At 39.5% G+C, this 19,495-nt stretch overlaps 1 protein-coding gene across 1 annotated transcript in view; it reads left to right on the top strand.

Annotated features, from left to right (window-relative positions):
• The window catches only part of NKAIN2 (sodium/potassium transporting ATPase interacting 2), a 574,708-nt gene that overhangs the window by 71,510 nt on the left and 483,703 nt on the right, over positions 1-19,495 (top strand). The gene's annotated exons all lie outside the window — the stretch shown is intronic.

Consider the following 19,495-nt stretch of genomic DNA (forward strand, 5'->3'; position numbering starts at 1 on the left):
GTGACAATTCTGATTGATTGAAATAAAAGTAATTTCCTTACCCAGCTGAATTTATTAAAACAAAGGAGATTATTATAATCTTAACTGAAAGTGGTCTGATGAATCAGATTCCATGAAAAGTTTCTCTTTTGCCCCTTCACCCTTTCCATCCTCCTCCTCCCAGCTTTCTCTTCATTTGAAATTCTCACCCATCTTCCTTATACTTTTCAGGACCTTTGTCATATTTTGCTTTGCTCCTTTTTATCCCACTGAAAACCCAAGCAAATTGATAGAGCAAAGCCCGGATACAGTGCCAACAGCCTACAGAGAGGTTTCCTTAGAAGACAGCAGGCAGCAGACTTGTATTTTCTGCTTCGCAGTATGGGGATGCAACAAATATGTCCGGCTGTTCCCTGGAGAGTTTTGGCACAGTGAAACCATTTTGTGCAGTGATGCTCTGGCCTGGCCCCAAACTTTTATTGTCCTAAGCTCCCTTATTCAGTGTACTGGAGAGCTCAGTTGGCCAGGGGATGCAGTGTCCCCCTTCCCCTTACACCAGCCCCTATGCATCTTCTCTGCAGTTTGAGCCTCCTGTGGGGAAGAAATATTTTTTCTTTCTGTTGCTTTTGGCCTTTGCATATCAGTATCAGCAAACACAAGGTTCTTTGTGTCCCCTTCCTTGCCTGGTGGCTGGTTCACAATGTTGTGTCATTCAAAACACCTACTCTGTGTTTTGGCTTGGCTGTGTCCCCCCGTTCACCTTGGCCTTTGCTTCCTCCTCTTGTGGCAAGAATAGCAAATTCAGTCCTGTTCACTGCAGCTCTTTCTCTTAAATTCCTAGGCATTTCTCTTGAAATTTTCACCTTTGTGAACTGGCAAGTACTTTGCAACGTATCTAGAGATGATACTGCTCTTACAGCATCTGTGTTCATGGCTGGAATCTGTTCATAGACACATTTTTTTAGTTAAACTCTGAATTAGTTCTCAAATTGTTTTTCATGTTTTTGTATGAATGTTGCTGTGCAAACTCAGCTGACTTCCATGTGACTCCTGTGGTGTAGTCTAACAGTGGACTAGTTTGTTCATGTACATTGGTGGAAGTTAAAAAAATTCTAATAAGTGATTCTTGCATCCTTTACAGTCCCCGGATACTACCATAGCAATGTGTGGGTATTATGGATATCCATGGGTGACGAGGCTGTAATGTCACTAGCACAGGCACTGTTTGAAGTCACATTAGTCACCAGGTAAGGAGCTGCCATCCTAGGAAGTACCAGTGCCAAAGACGTACCCGAATTGAATTTGTAAGTGGGAAATCGAATGAAGTGGGAAATACCTAGGTCATTCTGATAATTGGATCCCAGCTAATCTATCTCAGGTGGACCATGGAAATTTATGGAGTTAAGCAAAATATAAAACAAGCTATTTTGGCATTTGGTGAAGACTGAAACTGAGAAGGTTCACTTGGGTTGTCATCTTTTTGCTACACCTTCAGGATGCTGGGCACAGTATTTTACATGACTTCAACTCTTTAGCAAGTTTCTTGTGCCTCACTTGTAAGAGAGACTCCCTTAGATTTTTTGATTGACATTGTTTTTTCTCCCACCCCAAATAATAAAACCCACACAGAATGGTACTAAAAGTAGGAATTTCATCATGTTGCTTACAGAACTACATAGATTGCGAAGTATATGTTAAGCTAGTTTTGCTAAGTAGCTTGAACGTAAGTTTTGCAAACAATTTAGCAAAATATATGAGATGGGAGAACACGGGAATATTACAAAAATCAAGGAAAGTTTAAAAAAAGATCAACTTTTTGGGTTTTCAGATCATAGCACAAGTGACAACTTAGTTTTGATTTGTGTGCTTGTTCTGTCAATCCATCTGTTACAGGTTTGAGCTGTCTTACTGAGCCCCTGCCTGGACTGCACACACACTGTTACACTCTGATTTTTCCCTCTGACATGATGCTAGCTTTCACCCTGAAGCTCAGTATTATTTTATGCCATGTGTTAATTTCTTGCATGAATGCCTTATTTACCTTCATTTAGAGTATGCTGCAGGTGGAAACCGAACAGTACTTACTGGCAATATTTTTGGTGGCAAAAAACTGAAGGACAGCTCAGGGTCTTGAATAGCTCCAGGGTATCACCACTGTGAAAGCAATTTGGAGGTGTGATTTGTCATTAAGGAGGACTGGTTTCTTAAATACTGGTGCTTCGTAGGACTAACCATGAGTATGAAGTTTTGGTCTCTTCAAAGCAAGCAGATCTAACAATTTCTGGGCTCCTTCCAAAAACCGCTCAAGTCAATGGGAGTCTTTCATGGAATTTCAGCCAGTGTTTGTTCAGGCTCTCAGAAAAATTTCTTTTTGTCTGAAAGTGTCTGGTAAGAACAGCTGAACTCTTGGTGCTAAAGTTACAAATTTATGTAATTTTCTGTTCTGTTACTAAATTGTTATTAGGTATCAGTAGCTATTCTAACCACCTTTTTCACCTTTTTTTTTTCTTTTTTTTTGTACAATACAGTATTTACTTCACATTGTTCTGTTTTATGAGCATTATAGAAGTTGTATCCATACAGTTTATATTAGTTTTTCTATAACTCAGGTGCATTGACTTTAGTAATTGTAGTTATAGTATTTAACAAGGGTAGCTAGATAAGCATATACATTAAGACACTTTCACCCAGCGCAACAAGCTTTGTAAATCTGTTCAGTACTGTACTGTATAGAGGGATCATTCCTTTCCAGAGTTTCTCATTTTTTTCCTTTGTTGCTTGGGTAGGTTTTGATTTTCAAAGTGGTCTTTTAGACACTTGCTCTGCATATATGACTTTTTGATCATCTTGGAGGTTTTGTATCTGTTTTGCTCTGCAATCATTTGATCCTCTATGAATGATCTTCCAAACAATGGAGCTGGTATTTTCAAAGTAGTAGGGTACACATTGCTTCAGTTAGTTTTAATGGCTAAATATTTGGCTAAATTCCCTAGGCTGTTTGGGCAATGTATGTTTAATTTTTATATTTTTCCTTTTTCTCCACTCTTCAAAGATTAATAAAATTGTTTTTCAGGGTTTAAAATGTATTCATCAATAGAGAGGTTTTAATGCTTATGTCTGTGTGTGTTTATGTGTGTTTGTGGAATTGGATGATTATGAGAAAGAGATATTCTCATGTATATGAATGCATGTATACATACATATATATATATAAGCTTAAACCGTAATCATGATAGAGTAGAAAAGGAATGTAGCTATATGTAAAGTGTTTCGTTTTAAGTTTCTGTGTTACGTGCTTCTCTTTGTTTCTCCTTCTAAGAGTGCAGAAACATGGTTTTCATTTTGCCTTGAGGATGAATGCAGGGACTGCTTAAATTGCAGCTACAAAAACATATTACCTTTGCATTTCAAGAGCAAAAGTCCAGCAAAAGTAAAACCATGAGGAAATACCTTTGAAATTAAGCTTATACAAAAATAGTACAATAATACATTTGAACAGTATAGAACTTGCTGCTATAAGATACCATATGAGTCAAAAGTCTCTATGAACACTCAAGCTTCAGGGCATAAACTAACTTCTAAATTCAGATTTAAGAAGCAACTTTACTTATTGAAAGGTTATTCCATAATTGCCAATTTCATGGTTTCTTGCCCTTTCCTCTGATGCTGGTCACTGTCAGAAAGAGGATATTGGACTAGATGAATTGGTCTGGATCACTATGACAATGGCTATATTTGTTATTGTGAAGAAATGATCATTTCTGCTGGTATCTTACTAAGAAGAGCACTTCTGACATGTAGGTGCTAGACTGAGAAACAAGCTGTGATAGCACACTTATACATGTGATGATTTTAAAATGCAAAACTTTAAGATGCAAAATTGCAAACTGACCAGGCTGTTTTTATTGGAGAGAAATTAGTTATTGTATTGTACCTTTTTAAAAGAAATATGATCCAGTGTTCTGCTCAAGCTTATGAAAGTTCAGAGCTAGCAAATAATGTACAATGCAGAAATGGTGATGTATTTCACGTGAGCAGTTTATGACCTTTTGAGGAAAACAAACCTGAATCTTCTCCCAAATTTCAGATCTTTATCACAATGATTTTTGATGTATAACTTGGGCTTCTAGATTATATGGTAATACAAAAAATAAACTGTAATAACAATGCTGGTAAATATGATATTTTTTCATGTCATTTACTCGTCCTAGTTTCAGTAGTAGCAGCAAAACTAACAGTCCTTATAAAATAATGAGAGATGCATCAGTGAGGAGCAGATATGCTTCGTGGGAAACCTTTCTACAGTAGGTTACACAGAGGCAGTTTCTGTATTTTCTTCTTCTGTAAAAACATTCTCCACTAGGTGTCCCAAGTACAAGGAATGTTACATTCATGCCTTCTAGTTTTAAACACTGACTTTTTTTCCCTATGTCAAGCATTCCTGTTAGGGTATATTCAGTGTTCATTTTGCTTATAGTTAAAGGATTTATTCCAGTCTGAGTACTTTTATAAAAAGGATATCAAAAGCTAAAAAAGACTGAGGATACTTTGAGTAATCTTCTTCTTGATTCCTTCCTCATATCCACTTAAAATTTACCTCCAGGACATCATCAGGGCCTCTCTAGACACTTAGCTGCAGGACTCCACAGAGTTGAAACAAATAGCTTTGAAGAACTTTGTTAAGGCTGTCTTTAAAGACTTAAGTAAAAGAAATATTCAGTCCTTGTCTTAGAGCAAAAGGCGATCCTTCTGTCTCCTTTGCATCAGATAATTCTTAAAGTTTCCAGAAATTTGTGAGAGAGCCAAATTGCTCCAAATTCTGCATAAGTACGTGTACAGAACCTGTAGATTGTTGGACATACTGCATACTTCTGTGCTGTGGAGAAAAACACTTCCATTAGTGAGGCCTCATTGGAACCCCCAAAAATATTTGGCAAGGACCTTGAATTGTCACTGCAGATTCAAAGGCAGTGGACAAAATATACACATACTCTGTACGTTTGTGAGGACAGAAGAGACTGATGCAAACTCCTGCTGAGAGGGACCCAAGAGGATCAGATCTGCTTGGTCATAAAGTTATTCATTGGCAAGCTTGCAGTTTAGAATGTCAAATTATTAAGTCTTTCTGACATGTTATGATTTTCTTAATTATAATAAGTTTACAGATTTTGTTGATGAGGTCACCACAGGAGCACAGGAAAAAATTTAAAACCCTAATTGCTGAGGGACAGTTAGCAGCAAGAGCACCTTTACAAACAGCTCTAGATGCTGCAGTTACCATGTTACAGTCAGTGGAAATATGTGTGGTAATGAGCCGCTCTCTTCTTGGCTCTGGAGTTCTGAGATCCCAGGAGCAGTGTAGTCATCAGAGGAAGATCTTCTGTTTGGTTGATGGGAATTTAGTTCTGCATGAAAAAGGACAATGCCCTTCACACTTCGGAGGATTCCTTTGCTGCATTTTTTTCTTTCAATGTCTGTATGACTGTAGAAAAAGAAAACAGAATTTTCTAATAGCTGGTCAATGTACAGGGTGGGACAGCATAGAAAAAATTTTTCTTTGAGAAGACACTAGTGCTTGTTCAAGGTATTGCAAAATACTCTGTTTCTTACTGGTTTTATCAAGTAACAATCCTGACAAGACTGTTTTGAGCTACCATTTTGCTGTACTTATGGATTTTAGTCACATTTCCTTGCACTGTAAACTACCTTTTCTCATTCTTAGTACTCAACAACATGTACTGCCAGGTCAGAGAACATTGTAGGTTGCCTCATACCTGTCGCCAGCTGTTTTATCTTCCCCTTAGAATCCACTTTTGCCAGAAACTGTTGGCAGAGGAAGAGAATCTTCTCTGTATTTTGCAACAGGGTTCCTATGAATAAGAAGGATACATTTCTATTCACACTAGTTCATGATTTTCTCTGACAAAAGGGGGCTTGAGGGCCCTCCCTACCTTGAAATACAGAAAGACCTCTAACACGTTATTATATTCTCAGACGATAGTCACAACTTGACAACACCTACAGATCAACTTGCATTTTTGTATAGCAGCCCTTCTAACTGTGTCTACACTAGAGAATATCATTACCTGAAAACATCATACAGGCACAATTTGGACATATATCTAACCGCTCTCTCCTTATTTACTTATAATACAAAGATCTTGGCAAAGCAAACAAAGAGAAGATTTTTTTTTTACTAGGATGACAATGATCTGTATGGTTTAGGAGATATAAGCCCTCAAGACATCTCCTCTTTATAATTTTTATAAGAACATAATGTCCATAGAAGGACAGACTTAAATTTTATGTAGCCTAGCATGCTGTTTTCAGTTTCTTCCCAGCAAATATCTTGGGAAAAATATAGTTACAGAACAACCATACTTCCCCAGAATATTCTCAGCCTCCAGGAGTTAATAGTCAGAGATGGCATCTTTATAGTTAATATGCTGAAATGGATTTCTTGAACTGGTACAGACTTTCCTGGAACTCCTGGAACTTCTGTCATTCATCCTGTTTTTCTTAAGCATGCCTTGAGTTCTTGCTGAAGTTGTATCCCTATAGATTTAATTTGTCTGCATAATATCACTAGTTATCATCTGGTTACGGAGTTCCTAATCTCAGTGTTTAGATGTTCCAGTCTTCTAATGTAAAACAAATTAAACCCTTCTAGAGTTTCTATCAGACTTCTTATTTGTTCCTTATCAAAAGGAAGACCTGTTCTTGTCTAAAGATTATCTAAAGAGTTTTCAGAGATTATAAAGCTATGTTATTAAGGTAGCTGGACTAGAATCTCTGGGTGATACAGTTCCATCAAGCTATATGTAGACAGCTTTTCATACCTCTTTGAGAAGCATCCCCCTCACTGGCACATTTATTTAAAGTTGCAGGAGTATTCTACAATATGTACTCATTTTGTAAGAGTAGTATTTTGCAGTCTATTTTTAGGGTACCTCCAAATCCCCACAGTGTTTAGATCAAGTCACTGCATTTAAGTTGTTAAGCAAGCATTACAAACTTGAATAAGAAAGAAAAGCTACTTCCTTATACAGTGGCAGAAGTTCTTAGGCATTTGTTGTCCATAACTTTATAATAGTGCATAGTATTCTGAAGCTGGCTCTTCTTTCCCTGTATTACAAAACATGATGAAAGTTGTGTTCTGCAATGAAGACAGATCCTAATGTAGCTTCACATCTCCTCATTCTCACTCAGAGATCACACTGCAACCTCTGCCAGGTACTGCTGCATATTCCCTAACTGACTCTTTGAAGCCTGAGAGTAGTACATGGAGGTACATCGTTCTTGGGATGAAGAGCAGACATGTCAAGAAGCTGTATTCAGCTTTTCTATTAATCACTGAAGTCTATTTTGCTCTCAGCTCTGGGCATGTGTGTGGTGCTTACCAGCTCAGTTACTTTTGTCATTCTTTTGAATGTGTTTACACTTTGCTTGACTTTGAGAAAAGTGTGATTGTTTTCTCAGCCCTGGGAATCATTTCTAGTTTCACATACAGAGTAGTAAGCATAACTGATGATATGTAAATTAACTGCTTGTTTTACCCCAAAGAAACCATCTTTAGATGAAAAAGAATTCTAAGTATTCTAATTTTGCTTAGTGCTCTGCTGCACTTGTTGGGAGAGTTAAATGTTATCATTTAGTACTCATCAAAAGCTCTGGGCAAGGAACGAATATTTTATGGCTTATCAATCAGTGGCTGCCAAAGACCTTGCAAAGAAAAAGGAGTTTTGATTGGTTAATGTATGCATATCTGGAGAGTTCTAGTCCTCTAATCATAATATATCGTATTGCCTGAAAAGGTGAGCACAATATTAGCTACCACATTAGAAGAAACCTGAAACTGCACCATCTACAGTTTTTTAGAAAACCTTTATGGCTTTTCTTTTTAAATAGGGTATACAGAACTTCTCTATGAAGAATAGTTATAAAGTACCCCTTTGCAAATATGTGGCTCTGTCTGGCTAGATCCTGCTTTCAAAATGACTGTGGTATGTAAGGCTAGCTTTCTCATCATTGTAGCAAATTTAAATGTCTCCTTAAAGCTTGTTGATCCATGGAGCTAACTTGCCAAGCCATCTTCAGCAGCCAGTGCCACACATGTCCAGATGTCAGTATTTTGGGGCTGGGTTTACTAAGGCTGCCTTCAGTCTTGTAGTAAAGCAGGATCTAGTGTCTTTGTGTCCAGACAGATCTGCCTTAACAGCTTTGCCACAGTGGAGCTATCAAAATGATAGTGTGGACCAGCTGCACCAAGCGTTTTCACAGTGTGGCAGAGAAGGTACTCTGCTCATCCTTACAAGCACCAATATCAGCTGAGATTAGAGCAGTCAAGTGGATTGTGCCTGTATCTGAGGGTATTGGACCTTTACTAAGAGGAGCTACTGGCTGTTTCTACTCTGCTTGATGAGCAAGGCAAACGCTACATGTGTGAGATACCTTTCTGCTTGAGGTTAATTTATATGAGAGAGATAATCAGATTTAGATAGTGTCCAGTATCCTCACCCCACCAAACTGACAAAAAGTAGTAAGGTTTCAGGAGAGTATTTGATCAAATAGATCAAATCCAATGTATCCAATATCTGCACTTCTTAAAAAAGATTTCTTGATAAAACTTCTTTCTAAAGAAATGTCCATTTCAGGAGTGTTCTTCAACACAAATTGTTTTAGAAGATGAGCCTGGTGATTATAGCACTCACTGTCAAGGTATAAGGAAATCTAACTTATGTGTCAGTATGCTAGCCAGAATTTTAAAGAAATTAAACCATTGTATTAAATTTCAGCATAAAATGTCATGTAATAAACAGAGTAAAATCTATTACTCATTTTCAACTGATAAGTGATTTACTCAATGTAAATTAAGTATCACAGTGGAAAAACATTCAGACACTTAAAATTAATGAAAAGTTATGCCCCCGTAAATCATCATGTTACTGGTTCATTTCATCATTTTCCTATCTTGTTCTGATACATGTCAGAGCTTATAGACATACCAGGAAAGTCAAACCAGAGAGGTCACTAGAGACTGAAAACTCTTCTAAGTGTGGACACAGCTAATCAGGAGCTTCAGCCCTTGAGAACAGGACAGCTCATTCCAAGATTTTTATTAGGAGGAAAGGATGGTGCAGCTTAGTATCACATTTGGCAGCTGTTACTCTGGAACTGACCATCCAAGACAAGTGGGATAAAATACCTGCTTCTACAGGGATGTAAAGACAAGATCATTTGGAACAGAGTCAGAAATGTATCATCTTTCAAGAGAGGTTCATATTTCAAAAAGAAGGGGGAAAAAAAGTCTGAGTGGAGGGCTGTAACCTTGTTGAAAAGCTTTTTTGGAGCAATGCAGTTGTGTTAAAGGCATGGGTCCGATGTGTTAAGAAATGTGAAGCCAGACGTACACGCATCTCCGCTTTCACTGTTCTGTTGCCTTAGATTGTAGCTATCACTTTCAGCAATTGAAAATGCATGTTGGCAATTGTAAATCCGCATGTGACATTCTAGTAGGGAAAGACAAAGCTGTAAAAACTTAGTGCCATAAATGCACTCACTTGGCTCCAGTGTCCCATTTTCAACAACAAAAGGAAATAAGTCTTAAAACTGTACATAAAGCTCTCCTGCCATATATTGCTATTATTCCTGATTCATTAAACACTTTCTTGCTATAATCAAACTTATGGGAAAACGGCCATAGAACAAATGTGGAAAAATAAAAGCACAATTGCTTGTGCATAATTATTGCTATTAATCAGCACTGTGGGACTTGTACAGTAATATGATGTTTCCATAGTATATTTTACATGTTCATAAGCAGTACTTCATCTGTGGAAAGTATTACAGAGGATACCAATGAGAGAAAACAGAAAAAAAAACCCAACAGTAATTGTATGTAGGCAGGTATTTCAGCTGGGTCTCAGTTTAGTGCAAAAGCATGTTCAATATTTGCTGGAACAAAACCCACATTGTGCAAACAGATGAGTATGCATACTTGGATGGTCACCTGTAAGATACCTGTGCTGTAGTGGGACAAAAGGCCAGAATTTTTGGTACTCTAGCAACAACAACTATTCTGGACCAGAACCACCAGGGCATTGCTAGACTTCTGTGATACCAAGTTTAGGAGCCCCTAAGGAAGTTACACTTGAAGTTCCAGGAGCTGCAGAGGAATGGGGAATCTTCTAGCCTGTGAGCTGGCAGATCTCTGTAATCTTAGTTCAAATTCTCATGAAAAGCAAAGTGGTGAAAAATATTTTAAGCATTTCTGCCCTACCTAGCTTGAAAAGTTACACTTTGGAAACTGAAGACTGTAAGTTTGGTAAAATCACAGAAACAACTCAGGTAAATGACACTGTTGAATAAACACCGGTTCTGTGTGTGTTAGGGCTTTCCATGCACTCCAGAAGGAGACGTGACTGAATGACATTAATCAGGAGCAGGAAACAGAAGCAATGTAGAATTGTACAGAAGCACAAATCCTTTTTCTGTGGAAGTTATTTGTGCAGTGGTTGCTGTGGTATCAGGAGAGTAAGGGTCCGGAGAGAGACATCATTCTTTGAGTCAGTAAGTCCATAAATGTAAATTGTAACCTTATGGCTCTTCACTTTGTCTATATAGCAAGAAGGACATCTGACTACAACAGGTGAAGGAAATAAGTGATTCAAAACCTTTTCTCCTACCTTAATTTAGGATTAATTTTCCTTGATAAGTTTTGGTGCATCTTCACCCCATATGCCTAAGTAATTTGTGGTCAAGGGTGAATGTCTAAGTTGATCTTTGTTCAGTTCCAGCAGAGGTTATAACTGAGTTGCTCTGTTGCTGCTTTGTGGTAGGTGAACTGCTTGTGCAGAGGGTTGTTGCTTGGGGTATTTTGTACAGCTGTTAGCTCAGGTGTTTTGAGTGTCTTCTGGCAGATTATAGAAGAGCTAGTTTGTTCTGAGCTTGGAGGAAAACAAGTATTGTAGAGAGGTATTCAAACACTCTGAATCCTTCAGTGATTTAGTTTCTTTCTCACAGAAACTAGACTGATTGCTAGTCTATAAGAAAACAGCACCTAAAGGCTATACCACACTTCCAGATGGACATGAACAAAAGCTCCAGCAAACGCAGGTTAGTGAGTTTTTATGTGGGAATGAGAAAGGTGAGATTCCGTGTATATGTAAGGCTAGCTTTGAAATGGTGATAACGTCATGAGATTATAAAGCATGTCTCAATGTCCAAAAGTTTAAAAAAGTTTCAGTTATTTATTCACCTTTGGTAAGGGTGAGTGGTTCATGTAGGTGGGTGGATTAAATTAAATTCCATTATGAGTTATTCTTTTATCCCCCTTCTGCAGCTTTCTCTTACCATCTCAGGTCTGTTACTCAGAGTGTGTGGGAAGATGGCTGGAGTAAGATTGCTTTTTCTATCTGGGTGTAGGAGGTTTACCACTGGATGTGGTTATTTTATGAGTCTTTTTTTGTGGTAGAAGGTTGATGCATAGGAACAAAGAGAAGCTTGTTGAAACAGGAGGTAAATAGGAGATTAAGGACTTCAGTAGGTGTTATTTTCCAGTGCCATCTTCCCTATAATCTTGTAGGGCTGATTTGCCACAGGGAAATATTGTTAGAATAAATGCTATCCTGGGGTGAGAAAAACTGGATGTGAGTGAAGATCTTAAATAATAACTGCTACTGAGGTTTTAGGTTGTCGTGGAAGTTGCTATTTTACTTGTGTTACTTCTTCTTGACGAAGACTGCAGTTGGACTAGTACCCTGATCTCCCGAGGCATGGAGCCACATAGTCTCCCTTGTACTGGGAAATCCTGAAATAGATTTAATGGATCTCAGAGTTTCAGTTACAAGAGCTATGTTTTTCAGCATAGTGGTACAAAAGAGATGAACATAGGGCAAGAAGTATCAATGAAGTACTATGTCTTAATGTTCACTACTAAATCTCTGTTGTTGTTAAACAATAAATTATAAATAATCTATGCAAATATACAAGAATAAAGATCAGTTCATCTTGAAACATGGTGTTTATATGTGTCTCTGTATAGTGAAGACAGGGTGGAGTGTCTTTGCATTAGAATCAAGTGGAAGGCCAACAGGGCAGATGTTGTAGTAGGAATCTACTACAGGCCACCCAACCAGGACAGAGAGGGGGATGAAATATTCTATAGGCACTGAGGAGAAATCTCACGATCACTTGCCCTTGTTCTTGAGGGAGACTTTAACTTCCCAGACATCTGCTGGAAATACAACACAGCAGAGCAGGACCAGTCCTGGAGATTCCTGTAGTGTGTGGGAGACAACTTCCTGACACAGCTGGTGAGTGAACCGACCAGAGAAGGTGCCCTGCTGGACCTCCTCTTTGTGAACAGAGAAGGACTGGTGGATGATGTGGCGGTTGGAGGCTGACTATGGCACAGAGATCATGAAATAATAGAGTTCTCTATTCTTAGAGAGGCCAGGAGAGGCGGCAGCAGAACTGACATTGTGAACTTCAGAAGGGCTGACTTTGTCTTGTTTAGGCACCTGCTTGACAGGATCCCCTGGGAGACAGTCCTGAAGGTTATAGGGGTCCAGGAAGGCTGGGCACTCTTTAAGAAGGAAGTGTGAATGGCACAGGAGCAGGTGGTGCCCAGGTGCTGTAAGAGAAGCCAGTGACAGAGAACGCCACCCTGGCTGAACAGGGAGCTTTGGCTGCAACTCAGGGAGAAAAAGGAGAGTTCACAGTCTTTGGAAGAAGGGGCTAGCCACTCACAATGATTACAAAGATGCTGTGAGGCTGTGCAGGGCGGAAATCAGGAGCTCTAAAGCCCAGCTAGAAATGAATCTGTCTTCAGCAGTCAAGAACAAGAAATGTCTCTTTAATTATGTCAACAGCGAAAGAAAGACCAGGTAGAGCCTCCATCCCCTGCTAGATGCAGGACGAAACATGGTAACAAGTGATGAGGAAAAGGCTGAGGTGCTTAATGCCTTCTTTGCCTCAGTCTTTAATAACAAGACTAGTTGTACTGAGGGAATCCAGTCTCCTCAGCCAGAAGACAGAGACTGGGAGAATGACCCCCAACATTCCAGGAGGAGACCGTCAGTGACCTCCTGCATCACACAGACACACACAAGTCTATAGGACCAGATGGGATACACCTGGGGGTACTAAAGGAGCTGGCTGGGGTGCTCGCCAAGCCACTTTCCATCATTTACCAGCAGTCCTGGCTGATGGGGGAGGTCCCGACTGATTGGAAATTGGCCAATGTGATGCCCATATGTAAGAAGGGTCAGAAGGATAATCCGGGAAATTACAGGCCTGTCACCTTGACTTCAGTGCCTGGGAAGCTGATGGAGCAGCTCATCCTGAGTACCATCACACAACACATGTGGGACAACCAGATGCTCAGGCCCAGTCAGCACAGGTTTATGAAAGGCAGGTCCTGCCTGACAAACCTGATCTCCTTCTATGACAGGGTGAGCTGCTTATTGGATGAGGGAAAGGCTGTGGATGTTGTCTGCCTTGACTTAATAAGGCCTTTGATGCTGTTTCCCACAGCATTCTCCTGGTGAAACTGGCTGCTCATGGCTTGAATGGGCACACGCTTCACTAGCTAAAAAACTGTCTGGATGGCCGGGTCCAAAGAGTTGTGGTGAACGGAGTTAAATCCAGTTGGTGGCCGGTCACGAGTGGTGTCCCCCAGGGCTCGGTTTTGGGGCCACTCCTGTTTAACATCTTTATTGAGGATCTAGACGAGGGGATCGAGTGCCCCCTCAGTCAGTTTGCAGATGACACCCAGTTGGGTGGGAGTGTTGATCTGCTCGAGGGCAGGGAGGCTCTGCAGAGAGACCTGGACAGGCTGGAGCCATGGGCTGAGGCCAACTGGAGGAGTTTCCATAAGGCCAAATGCCGGGGGCTGCCCTTGGGCCACAACAACCCCCAGCAGCGCTACAGGCTTGGGGAGGAGTGGCTGGAGAGCTGCCAGTCAGAGAGGGACCTGTGGGTGCTGATTGACAGCCGGCTGAACAGGAGCCAGCAGTGTGCCCAGGTGGCCAAGAAGGCCAATGGCATCCTGGCTTGTGTCAGCAATAGCGTGGCCAGCAGGGACAGGGAAGGGATCTCACCCCTGTACTTGGCACTGGTGAGGCAGCCCCTCGATTCCTGTGTTCAGTTTTGGGCCCCTCACTACAAAAAGGACATTGAATGACTCGAGCGTGTCCAGAGAAGGGCAACGAAGCTGGTGCAGGGTCTGGAGCACAGGTCGTACGGGGAGCGGCTGAGGGAACTGGGGGTGTTTAGTGTGGAGAAGAGGAGGCTGAGGGGAGACCTCATCGCCCTCTACAGCTCCCTGAAAGGAGGTTGCAGAGAGATGGGTTTGAGTCTCTTTCGCCTAGTAGAAAGTGACAGGACAAGAGGGAATGGCCTCAAGTTGCTCCAGGGAAGGTTTAGACTGGATATTAGGAATCATTTTTTTCCAGAAGGGGTTGTTAGGTGTTGGAATGGGCTTCCCAGGGAGGTGGTGGAGTCCCCAACAGCTGGAGGTGTTTGAGTCGGGTTGACATAGGACCGAGGGATATGGTGTAGTTGGGAACTGTCAGTGTTAAGTCAATGGTTGGACTAGATAATCTTCAAGATCTTTCCCAACCTTGATGATTCTGTGATTCTATGTATACATAGCATAAGAGTGGCTTTTTTACTTACATAGGCTGGAAAACAATCTGCCCTGAATTCAAGGGAAGAAGTTTCTCTAGACAAATAGTAATGAAAACTTGGTTATGTCGTATAGTATGTGAATGTTCAAATACTGAATCACTCTTACACGAAGGTTTCTGTGTGATTTTTAACATAGAGCTGACATATTTTGAGTGGAAGTATTTACTTTCAAATAACTTATTTGCATATTGAAGAGAATACTACATTGGTGAATTAAGTAGTCAACTTGTTTTTGCAAGCAGGTTAACTATTACGGTCCAAGTTTACCCCTTGCGAGAAGTCAAAGGAGGCATTGGATAAGCAAAAACCAGATGTGTTAGGTACCCAAACAACGTCTGTATATAGAAAAATACTTAACAAATATTTAATCTGTTTTAACTTCTGCTAGTTTGAGTGTCCTTTAACTATAAGGTATTTCTCGTTGATTCTTCTACTATGAAACCTTTCTTGCTTTCAGTGTGAATTTATAAATATGCTTTATGTGAACTTTGTTTTCTGCAAGTGACCTGAGGAAGGGCACAAGACCTTAGTATCATCAGAAGCAATTTTGTTCCAGTTATATTTTTCAAGGCTGAGTGAGTCATGGGTTAGGTTTAAGTGGGAGGGAAGATGAGAAACATATATAGTTAGAGCTAACATTTTACATGGGAGCAAGAAGAAGAGTATAGAATTCTAGTCTGTGAAAGACGTGACCATGATGTCAGTTATTTGATGTGATAATAATTTTCATTTTTAAGAAACTACCTAAAGACTATTGTAATAAAAATTCTTCTTTTAATAATCACTGGATGAAATTCTTTGGCCAGTATGCTGCAGTAGGTATCTCTAGTTAATCATACTTAAAGCCTGCAAAGCCAAAGACATTCTTCCTTGGGTTCAATCTAGTAAAAATCTCCTTGCTGAGGATTTAGCAAGTGAGTACTTGTATACAATTTGATTGAAGCTACGATAGTTTTTACATTGGGCAGAGAGATGGGAGCACTTCACTTTGCCATATTGAATTCTATTGACCTAATATTATAGCTGCATTGCTGGTGGTCTAGGAGATAATCGAAAGAAGTCTTCAAATGGAAAGCTAGATAAATTAAGTAAGAATTTCCATTTACATTCTTGATTGCCTGTTCATCTCAACTCTCTGAAAAGACAGGTAAGGTAGGAACTCCAGAGATAGGATGGAGCTTTAGATAATTTGGGAAATACAGCAGCACCGAGAGCTTCAGAATTTTCTGTTTTGTTTTGCACTTTCATTGATTCGAATGAAACAGTCTACACTGGTCTAAATTTTTCATCCTGAGAGCTAATTTGCTTTGCGTCCCTCTCCCTCAGCAATTAACTAGAGGAGGGAGTTGGAGCAAGATAAGAAAGAGAATTCCAATTGATGATGGAATTCAAGCATCAAATATCAGGCATTAGAGCCTGCAGCTTTGCTTTCTTGCTCTCTTCTCCCGCTGGCTGCCACCTCCCTAATGCTATGTCCATCTGTTGAAGGATGGCCTCTTCAGTTCACCACGCTGTTATCAGAGAGACTCCCATTCTGCCAATTCCCCCCGTTCATCTCAAGGAGGATGCTTTATCCTCCCCTTCCATCACACATGCACAGTGTTTCTAAGAGGAGAAAGAAGATGTCTCAAATAACAAGGCTGAGAATTTCACAAAGGGCTTAAGCATTTGTAATTATATCAGCTAGGATTTGCCTTCCTAAATATGTTTGAGTATCAGTATTTTTGTACTTCTGGCACCTCCAATCAGCCCTGAAGGGTTTTCTCATTTCAACCACCAGAAAGTGCATCAGCCCAGCCTACACCAAAGTGCTGACAAAAGTCAAACCTTCAGCTGGTCCTACTCAGGAAGGAAATGGTAAAAATAAGAAATAGTAAGAACGTTACCTTTTTTCCTTTTTAGACATGTAATCACTTTATAAGGAAATGGTAAAAATAAGAAATAGTAAGAACGTTACCTGTTTTCCTTTTTAGACGTGTAATCACTTTATCAATATGGAAAAATATAATAATTGGAATAAAAAGCACGATCAAGAAGTCAGATGGAAAACAGAAAGCCGTGACACCCACAGTGCTAGGGAAACTGCCCGCACTGCTATCAAACATAGTCTAGTACAGAAAGGTAGATGCATTTCCCTTCATTTGAATGGAGCCACCACTAAGATGAATGGTTCTCACTTACAGCTAATCTTTCATTATTGTCAGATTATAAATACTAATGTATATGTTTATGGGCTGAATAATACTGTAAAGCATATGTATCCTAAGGCTGATTAAAGACTATGCACACACAAATAAGTGTAGCTCTGTTAATCATCCTCATTTTCCAAGCACTTTACTCTTCCTGTCTCTTATACTTCTTTAGCTACAGCATTAATCTGGAGAGTTAGGCATCTCCCACTTTGGGAATTTAGCTATAAAAAAATAGTTTTATCTCAGAACATGTATTGTTATAAAGCCTTCTGAAGGTTTGGCCTCCAGTAGTACAAAAAACCCCAAAGATTTTTCTTTTCTATTGTAAACACTGTTGCAAATTTAAATGGCACTATAGTCATTCACTTCCCCAAAATACAGCCTTTTAATCTTAAATGCTTCTTAGCAATACATCTTTTAAATTGAACAGTGACTCCAGAGCCATGCAAAATGTTACACAGTTGTACTTTTTTTGAGAATGTTCTGTTTACAACATTTCAATTATACCTAAAGCAAAACAAAAAAAGCAGTCATCTCCATCTCCCAATCTGACAAGTAAACACAGGAGACTGATTTACACTAGTTGATTTCAGCTGAGATACATTAGAGTGACTGAATAGCAAATGAGCCACCTTACATTGAAGATTTTCAGCATTTTAATTTCATTCTAGCATATATAAATAGGCTCTGAAAGTACAGCACTCTCCATTTTACCATAGATCACACTGTAAATTTCTGTTGTGCAGATTTGCTTCTATTCCACAAAGCTAAGCAGGATGGAAAGAGCAAAGTTCTTAAAGACCAACTTTCCAACCACACTTACCCATGTTTCCTTTGTTCTTCAGTGGCTGATCTCTATTTTCTTTAACACTATCTTGCACTTCTGAGAATTCATCATATTTCTTTTATCAGTGAGCTAATTTAACAAAAAAAAAAATTACCCTCTTTTCTTGATGGAGAGCATTAACACTAGGACTACTTATACAGGATCAACAAATTTCTATTCATCTTGTCTGCTGTCAAAGAAAGAAATTCCATTGTTTTGTAAACTCTGATCATAAGCATTTCTTTTCCATCCTAAACATTTCTAGTTTTGTCATAAAGCTTGAAATGCTTACTTAATCTATCTAGATTAGGCATTGAAAAATCCAGAGGTTTGATGTATTATCTTCTTAGACTCAGATTAGCTGGACACTGTGCCAATGTGGTTGGTGGTCATTAGGGTAGCCAAGAAGTTGAGAAAAGCCTGAAGTGCTGTAGGAGGGATGTTTATAATAATGCCAGCGCACCACAAAACCAGCCAGAGTCTTGACCCTTGTGTGAAACATATGGTCCTGAAAGTGTTTTTTGGGGAATGTCATTCGAAAGCTTGCAGCTGCTAGGAATGTGTTCCTTACTCTGAAACAACAAAACCACACCCTGCATTTGGATGCTGATTGTCAGACGGATACTGGTAGTTAAATTATCCACTGGATGTAGGGTTTAGTAAATTATTTGTATAAAACTCAGAATAACTGACCCATCTTCTAGTTCTGTCAACCTTGACTTAGATGATAGTACTACTACTGAGACTAAAGGAAATTTGGTAGCACAACAGTAACTGAGAAACCAAAAAAAAAAAAAAAAAGATTGGTTGCGCTTTGCGTTGGTACAGCCAATGTTATTGTATGACTTTCAGTGTAGGAAGGGTGTCCTTTTTGATCTCTTATGTATTTAAATGCTCTACAAAATCTTTAGAAAATTTTTATCCTGGTTAACTGTATTTTAACTACCTACTTGATAGTTAAAAACATAAAGCTCCCTTTTGTGTCTTTTGCTGGTATTACAGTATAGTCAGCCCATTGCCTGGCTATACGGGAATTCTCTGTCACAGTTTGAAAAAGTTACTGCCAGTAGTGGGCACTAACTGCAGCAGATAAAACAGTTTGAAAGAACTGTGGAAAAATTTTGAAGTTTCTTCAACAGCCCTAACATCCGCTTTAATTTTTCATATTTTCTGCCTGTAGGTCTCTTGCTGACTGAGAAAAAGAGGGTATTGTCTCTGATCAGTAGCAGGACTCTGCCAACTCTTTGGCTCAACAGGATAATTTTGAGCTTTTGCAAAATTTGCAATTGAGCAGATGGACAGCACACAGGAGGCCAAAATGACACAAAGGGAGCCCTTAGTTTGTAGAGCACAGTTTGGGTTTGTCTCTAGATTATCAGCTTTGTGTTCTCTGCAAACAAGGCTGGTACAGAAAAAAGAGTACGGGACTGAGACTGAAAGAAAATCCTTTGTGATGAGTGAGAACACAAAATGTGGGTCAAGACTTTTAAACCTCCTCCCTAGTTCTTCAAGCTGGATAGAGAATGTGAAAATTGGAAGACTAACACAGAAGCTTTGCTGTCCTTTCTTACTCAAGCACATGCCTTAGTTAGCAAACACGCAGAGAGTTTTTGAATTGTTTCCACCAAAAATGTTGAGGCACATCATCGTGACCTTGCAAGACATAGGGTTCTTTCTAGTACAGCTTCACTTAGGATTTTCTGAACAGAAAGAGCTTAATGCACTAGCAATGCAGAATCTGGTTCAGACTTCACACAGTGACCTTGAAGAAGTGATTAATGCAAGAGGATAGCTTTTCCTCTCCAGA

This window comes from Athene noctua, chromosome 1 (assembly GCF_965140245.1).
Source record: "Athene noctua chromosome 1, bAthNoc1.hap1.1, whole genome shotgun sequence".
In the NCBI taxonomy this organism is placed as follows: Eukaryota; Metazoa; Chordata; class Aves; order Strigiformes; family Strigidae; genus Athene; species Athene noctua.